Genomic DNA, 7,912 nt, shown 5'->3' on the forward strand with positions numbered 1-7,912 from the left:
CTCCATGAACAGATCGTGTCACGTAAATCCCCTAATCACATTGTTGTGTCGCCTTGAGATGTTCGCATATATCCACGTTAACGTTGGACATGCCAGTGAATCTCCATAATTATGGGATGTAGGGCAAGTCAGGTTTTCTATAAATTATATTCCACATTGTGATGATCACTATGTATGATGAGCCGCATACATTTTGCTAGGCATGAATTCATGTAGATTGGTTATGCATACTGATACCACTCGTAATGGTAGAGTACGAGACATATTAGAACCCTTACATTACTTTTTTGAATCTGTTGAATTATTGTTATTCTTAATGGATAACCATCATTATGAGTAGGGCATTGACCCTCTCCAATTGTACAAATGATGTAGGTGGTGTACATATTGAATACCTAGAGGATTATCTCCATATGAAAGATTATACTGAATGAATAAAAAGATAGTTTTATGATTTCATTTTATATTTCCACTGTAAACTCGATAATGTAATAAGCTCCCATTGAAAGAGCATTTGATAATTTGTTGAAATCGTCTACTCTGATGAAATAATAAATATAATTGATTTTATTCTCATGAATGGGGTTACCTACATGAATATAACTGGATGTGATCTAATGAAAAAAAAAATATGCTGTGATTTTTAAAGCATTCAATTCATTCAATTATTAACACCTGGTTTTCTCGGGCATGAGTATAAACTCTAGTCATGAAAATCCGAGATGTTATAGTTGGTATCAGAGCATGAGAACAAGATTAACTGGGGGTGAGGGAATGGGCCATCATAAGCTTTACGCGACTAGGATAAGATCATGAATTAAATACATGTACTTAATTGGATTCCCAAAGGAACTAGGAAGTTGATGAATTAGAAACCCATATTCAGGTTCCCTATTGGAAATATTAAGTTGGATGTGGAATTTAAAGTCTATGAATCTAAGTACCTTTAGAAAAATTCTCAAAATTCCAAATAAACTTGTTATAAACTAAAATTTATCTTTAAATGAATTTCCAAGCAAGAAAAACTAGTTTCCCAAATCGGAATAGGATATTTTCCAATTTTCCTAAATCTTGTTATCGTTTCGATGAAAACTGACACGTTAGGAAACTTCCACTAGTATCAATTGGTATACTTATCAAAAAAATTTGAAAATTTTTTGATACCTCACTTAGGTCACTGGAAATATCCTCCTAAAATTTCAACCTAATGAAATCTGTACAAATTTCTATAAAAATCCGCCAATAACAAAAATAGATAGGAATTGCTGCTCGACAGCAAGCTTTTATACTCCTCACAAGCGCGAAACAACCCCCAAATCATGGAATATTACCTCAGGAATTTTTCTGTAACTACAGAAATAAGTCAAGGACTTAATTTCCAAATTTTGAATAAATTGGACATATAGGTCATAAATTAAATTCTGAGAGTGACATGTTGTCAATATAAAACAAGTTTAGGAATTACAACCCTATATATAAAGGATACACTAAAGCTTTAGTTCAACAATGAATGGATAATTTGGGACTATACTTTATGAAACCTAGGGTAATTTTATGGTGGAATGAAAAAAAGGAAGATATTCCCTAAGGATCTAGAATGATCAGGACCACGGATTTACGGAATCATATTCAAGCAAGTTTAAAGCGGGTTAATCCGAGTAGCAAATCCCAAGTACTTACCAATGAACTCAATGCCCTTATCAAGCGAAAGTTAGAGACTCACCTGGAATGGATGATACCAAAGAACTCACTGCCTTAGCCAGGCAAGAGTTCAGTGTATTTGGATTAGCCGCACTATAACCGTTTTTAGTGTTGCCCCAAAATACTAAGAACAGAAAAAAAAAAAAAAAAACTTTACTCTAGATAGTGGGGGAACTAATGTGTGAAATACTATAAAGTTAAATACATAAATAAATAAAATAATTATATGCATATAAATCGAGGGGTAGAGATTTTCATTTAAGAGGGGTACATTGTATCGTCTCGATTTCATATAGCCAATTATATGCACACTTAGACATATATATCCACCTCTTGAGAAATATAGTGAAAAATTAAACCAAAGGAATCAGTGTAACTGGTACAAGTAATTAAATTTCGAGGACAAAATTTTACTTAAGAGGGGTAGATTGTAGCACCCCGAACTTTTTAATACCCGAGTATTGAAAGTTTTCGAGTGTTACTATGAAATTTAACTTATTATGTATATGTGAATGATACCCATCTAGCATCATAAACTTACATCTATTCGCCAACACGAATCTGACCGTTGGGAATAATCTCCATTCATCGATCAAGCCATCTGACTGTTGATTTTGAGATTGGATCATCATATACCTAAGTATTCTCACTTGTCCATTATAATTGTCACGCCCCAAACTTGAGAATCGGACTCACAAAATTTTCGGTTACCGAATCCGTGCTAACAGCCTTTGTAGTACCTCATTCTCAGCTCCCAGCTTCCATGCGCCAGGTTCCGATCCTGGGATTCTAAAAGGAGGATTTTCAGGGTGAATTTTATTATTATTATTATTAAAGGAGCATAACCATATGTGTACCCAAGTCACAAAACATCATCACCATATATCCACTAATATAATATTTGAGTACAATGTTAAAAGGAAAATACATGATATAACAAAACTCTAAAAGATCAGGCACATGATCCTGCCTCAATGCTGCTACAGTTTAGCATACCCTGCACATAACGAACGTACATAAGCTTACTGCGAAGCTTAGAGTGTGTGTGTGTGTGTGCACAATGCATGTGTTAATAGAGGCCAAACTGGTAAGTTCATAAATACCATCAACTCTATCCAGGCTATACAATACAAAGACATACTGAGCCAAATGTCATATGCTGAGGATGCAATGTAGTATGTAAATCTTAACAAGTCCATAAATACCATCAGCCTTATCCAGGCTATGCGATGCAAAGGCATAGTAAGCCAAATGTCATATGCTGAGGATAAATGCAATATGCAAATCATGATAAGTCCATAAATACCATCAGCCATATCCAGGCTAAGTGATGCAAAAGGAATGACAAATTTGCTGTGTGTAGTCGGGATGATAGTACGTGGTATTGCAAGTTGTGGGGTTCATCAGAAGGACTTTTATCCGAACCAGTCCCATACTTGATTTGGATAGCTAGACTTAATGTGGTAAACTCCTAATCTCAGGTTAGTCGCATACCTAACTGAAATCATGGCTATTGCGATGGTGCACATAAGGATTTAGTTGTGCAGCACCAACTCGAGTGGATAGCGAATGAATGAATGAATGAGTCAAATGTTGAACATGCAACTCCTACGCAGTAAGTTTGCATTTCAGTATAGTTATCATCACTAGAATCATCAGGGTCTAGTACACTCTGACACTGGCCTGCCACCCTATCGTGCGCATCACACAGTCAGTGGAAGAGACCTCACTATTCACCTCATTAGTGGTATGTCAATCTCCACCCAGCTCGCTAACAGCCGACCCATTTCATGAGCTGGTCAGGCTCAACCTAGCATATAGCCCCTTTCGCCCGAGCAAGTAAGGTCACACCCCTTCCAACCGACCACGATATATTAGGAAATGCGGCCTACTGGTATTCAACACTCGAGCGCTCATGTTATCCACTCGATCTCAACGTTGAAGCATCCTGTTGGCCCACAGGGTCTAGGGACTTTCACCTAAGGATATCCTACGTGCCTTATAAATGTAACAAGATTTTCGATGTCCATACTCAAGCTGCCAACCACGATAATCTTGTGGCGGCCACAACCCTGATGTCACTAGGGTGTGAATGCAAATACATCATGCAATGCGTGAATGCATGAGAACATTATCCAAGTCATGCAACCATATCATGCAAATCGTGCATACATGTAAAGTGGCCCCATCTCTTATGGGTCCCCTGAAAATGTCCAAAGTTGTAGAGTCGTCAATGTGGCCTTGCCACGTATAGGCAAGCCAAAAATCCTGAATTAGCCATCATCCAAGTCATGCACACATGATACGAATGAGATATGATAGCATATGATCATAACACTATGCATGAGGTGTATAATACCATATCAAGTATAAATTATGGCTAAATCAATATAAAGCAATGTTAACTCGAATGTGAAAGCAATGCTACATTTAACATAAAATAGTGTCGCATCAATATAAAGAAAGCACCATGTCAACATAAAGGAAGTGTTATAGGAATCATGAGCATAAACATCGCATAAATCACTAAGGTAATACTAAATAAATTATCAAGTATTGTACCAACTCATATGTAAAATATTGCACCACATGATAATGGAAATTTATCATTTATAATGGGTAGAACCTACTTGGAAACCAAGTTTATTGAGGCCCATAGGGCTATACTTAAGTGGTCTTTCAAGCCAATGGGCCCACTCAGCAAGTCCGTACCTAAGCAGCTAAAACATACAATTATTGGCATCCCAACGGGATAACAAATTATAGGATCCATACACAATCATAGTGAGCCCGAAATGGTCATCAAAGTGGGCCCTACAACTATCCCTAAGCAAGGCCCAAAAGGGCAACTCGTAACCAACCAAACATAGGCCTACAATGGGCTTCATACATGCAATGTGTGGAACCTAAATGGTGGTTCAATGGTGGAAACATGACATGAACCACAGGGTTGACCCATGGTACGACCACTACATATAAATACAAGCAAGCTTAATGGGTAGCCACAACATGAACAACAAGGAAACCCATGGTGTGGGCATCATTTATTCACTAAAGAGGATCCATAATTAAGTTGGATTGTAAATAAAATAGCTATAGTGCCCTGATCCATATCTCAAGTGGTAGACTGAGCGAAAGATACCTCGTTTCAACACTGAGGTCTTGGTAATGACCCCTAGTGGGGGTGGCTAACAATGAAGTGTGAACTGACAGCGGGGTGTACTAACAAGCTAATAAAAAAATAAAAAATAAATAAAATTGTTATGGGCTCCACAAATCTAATATGGATATGACTAGGTGAGATCCACTCAAATCTACCCCTAATGGGCCCCTCATGCTCTTACATATGTGGGCCTATAATCGAAAGGCCCACTCATAGCGAGCCATGTGGGCACATAAAGAGTCCAAGATGGGTGCCAGTTGTAGCCTCTAATTACAACCCAAGCATGCCCATAACAGGCTAGAAAGGCGTAATATATGGGGTTCATCGACAATCATTGTAGGTCCCCTAAGTATCTCAGCCCAAAGGCATATGTTATGATCAATCATCACCCCACAACATGCATACAAATGATGTATATGCGCATATGTCTAGGCATGATGTTATTATATTAAGCATGTTCTTAGTGTGTCCTACCAAACCAAGTACACTAGCATGTTATCGGACATTAGACAATAATCGGCCTTAATCGGCACATCATATACAGAGAGTGTGAACTGAACGACATGCCCCACTAGAAATATAGAAATTTATGTGGTGTGGCTCACATTAGACTAACATCAGCTCCTCATGTAGCCTACAAGGCATGAATAAAACATATATAACAAGGTGGGGTCCACTGGGAATGACCCGGATGGACACCCACATGAACAACGAGTGTGTCACTAGGCTACCAATCCATTTGGGCACATGGCCCACTAATGATGTCTCGAAATAATCAGATTATTAATGACATCACTATAATTACTTTAGTAGAAGGATCTGCACCGTCTAATCATTGCTAACGTAAATTGAAGGTTACAGATCATTGATTAGTCACTAGGATGTGATCCTATGCTCATAGCCCATCTGAGTCTTGGGATTTCATTAGTTCTGGCAAAGTATATGCTTAAATGGATTTAATAAAACCATAGTTCAACATTCACACACTAACTAATTTAATGATTTGAATCCAAGATGCCAAACATAACCAAAGACATAAGGTATCTGAAATGGCCAAGCTATATGTCTTAAATGGGGGTGAATAGGACTATGCCAAATTTTAAGATAAATACAACGAAAATAAAGAAAGATAGAACTGAATAAATAAATCAATTCACACTGTTGATTGCTAGCTCAAAATATTTATTGTTCTAAGGACAATCATGCACCATAAGAATGGCAGGGCAACCTTACTAGAACAAGTAGAGAAACTGAAGCTCAAAGTAATAAAGAGATAGCAAAAATATAATACTGAAATGTAAATCTAAATTATTACAACATTCTCCACTATGCTTGAAATATAAAATTTACAACATTCACATCCACACATACATTCCACAATTCGGAATGATAAAAGATAGGTAATATAAATCACACATCCACAACACAAAGAATTATAGTGATTCGCCTGTGTGTTCACCAACTATTAAACAATAGCCACACAGAATGCTACTCCACTCCTAATATCCTCACACAGGGGATATTAGCATTCACTATCAAATAGGTTTTCATAGGTTCACCCAAAACCTTCACAATTGTGTCTTTTTTGAAAGGCTTACACAATTCAAAAAACCCTCACTTTTGAGTTTTTTGGCTCTCCTCAGATAACCAACAACTTTGAGATTTTTCTAGCTTAACCTCAAATAAAATCAAATAATGTAAATTACATAAATTGTAAAATACCTGATTTTCTCCTTCATTGTAGCAGCCCGGAAGAACCAAGTTGGAGTAGAGATTTGAATGTCAAAGTTCAATGTCCAATACTCACTTTATAATGGTTCTAGGTTCTAATAGATTTTAAATTAAAATAAAAGGGCTAGCTCTAATTGATTTTGATTCCAGAAAAAGGAAAACGACAATTCCTCTTTTCAAATTAGATTGGAATACAAGAAACAAAATCAATTAAGAAAGCTAAAGAAAGAGAATATTAAATATGCACACTTAGCTTATATGGAGTACTGACTTATCTCTCAGAAGGCCAAATTAATTGAGCTTGAAGTTCTTATTTTATTCTAAGATTCGTGCTCTATTTATAGGTGAGTAAATCACACCTTCGACTGGTCTAAGGACCTCTACGACTGGTCGTGGAACCAACAAATATTTAAAAATTCAGGCGCGATAAGATTTGGACGTTTCACGACTGGTCGTAGGTTTCCTTCGACTGGTCGTACGTCTCCTTCGACTGGTCGTAAGATCCCTTCCACTAGTCTTAGGTGGCCAAATTTTAATACTGTTCTTTGAGTCGTAGGTCTACGACTGGTTGAAGATGCAGTTGACACAGTTCCTACGACTGGTTAAACAGTCCTGTAACGTCCTGAAAATTGGAGGTCGAGCACAAACTCGACTCCCGAGTTCCAATGCATCACTTATGCAACATAAATAATGATGATTAAATGTTGTCTATATTAGTGCATTAAACATGAATGGGATTATACCAAAACAATATATCATACTCCAGAGACAAGTGAATTTTGCAAGCGGAAGACTGTATTAGATGTATAAGATATATGGACTGTAGTAAGTCTCCAAAGTATGATCAGGTTACTAGGTTAAATATGCACATATATACCCACAAAATGTACAAAATGAATATACATATGTGCTCCAAAATACAATCATAACGAGTGTAATGATATTTAGTCAGCATCCATGTAAGCCCGTCGATCAGAACAGTCTATAGAAACTCGCCTGAATACTGCATATAGGAGAAACCCTCCTCATCATCCTCAAAGTCCAACTCCACCTCGCAGGCTACGCCATCATCTGAACCTACAACAGGGTCTGGTTGGTGTGTACAACATGGTCCCGTAATGTGGGAGTGAGTGATCAACTCAGTCGAGTAATAAAGCAAAGGTTAACATCTTATCAATTCAGTCAAGCAGTAATGATAACGTAATACAAGCAAACATCCCTAAGTACTGTGATTAATGCAAGAATGATATGAAATAATGATGCATGCCCTCACCTGCGCTCCCTCAGCGACTTCATCTTATGATTGCACATGAAACA

The sequence above is a fragment of the Magnolia sinica genome, chromosome 3 (assembly GCF_029962835.1).
Source record: "Magnolia sinica isolate HGM2019 chromosome 3, MsV1, whole genome shotgun sequence".
Classification (NCBI taxonomy): Eukaryota; Viridiplantae; Streptophyta; class Magnoliopsida; order Magnoliales; family Magnoliaceae; genus Magnolia; species Magnolia sinica.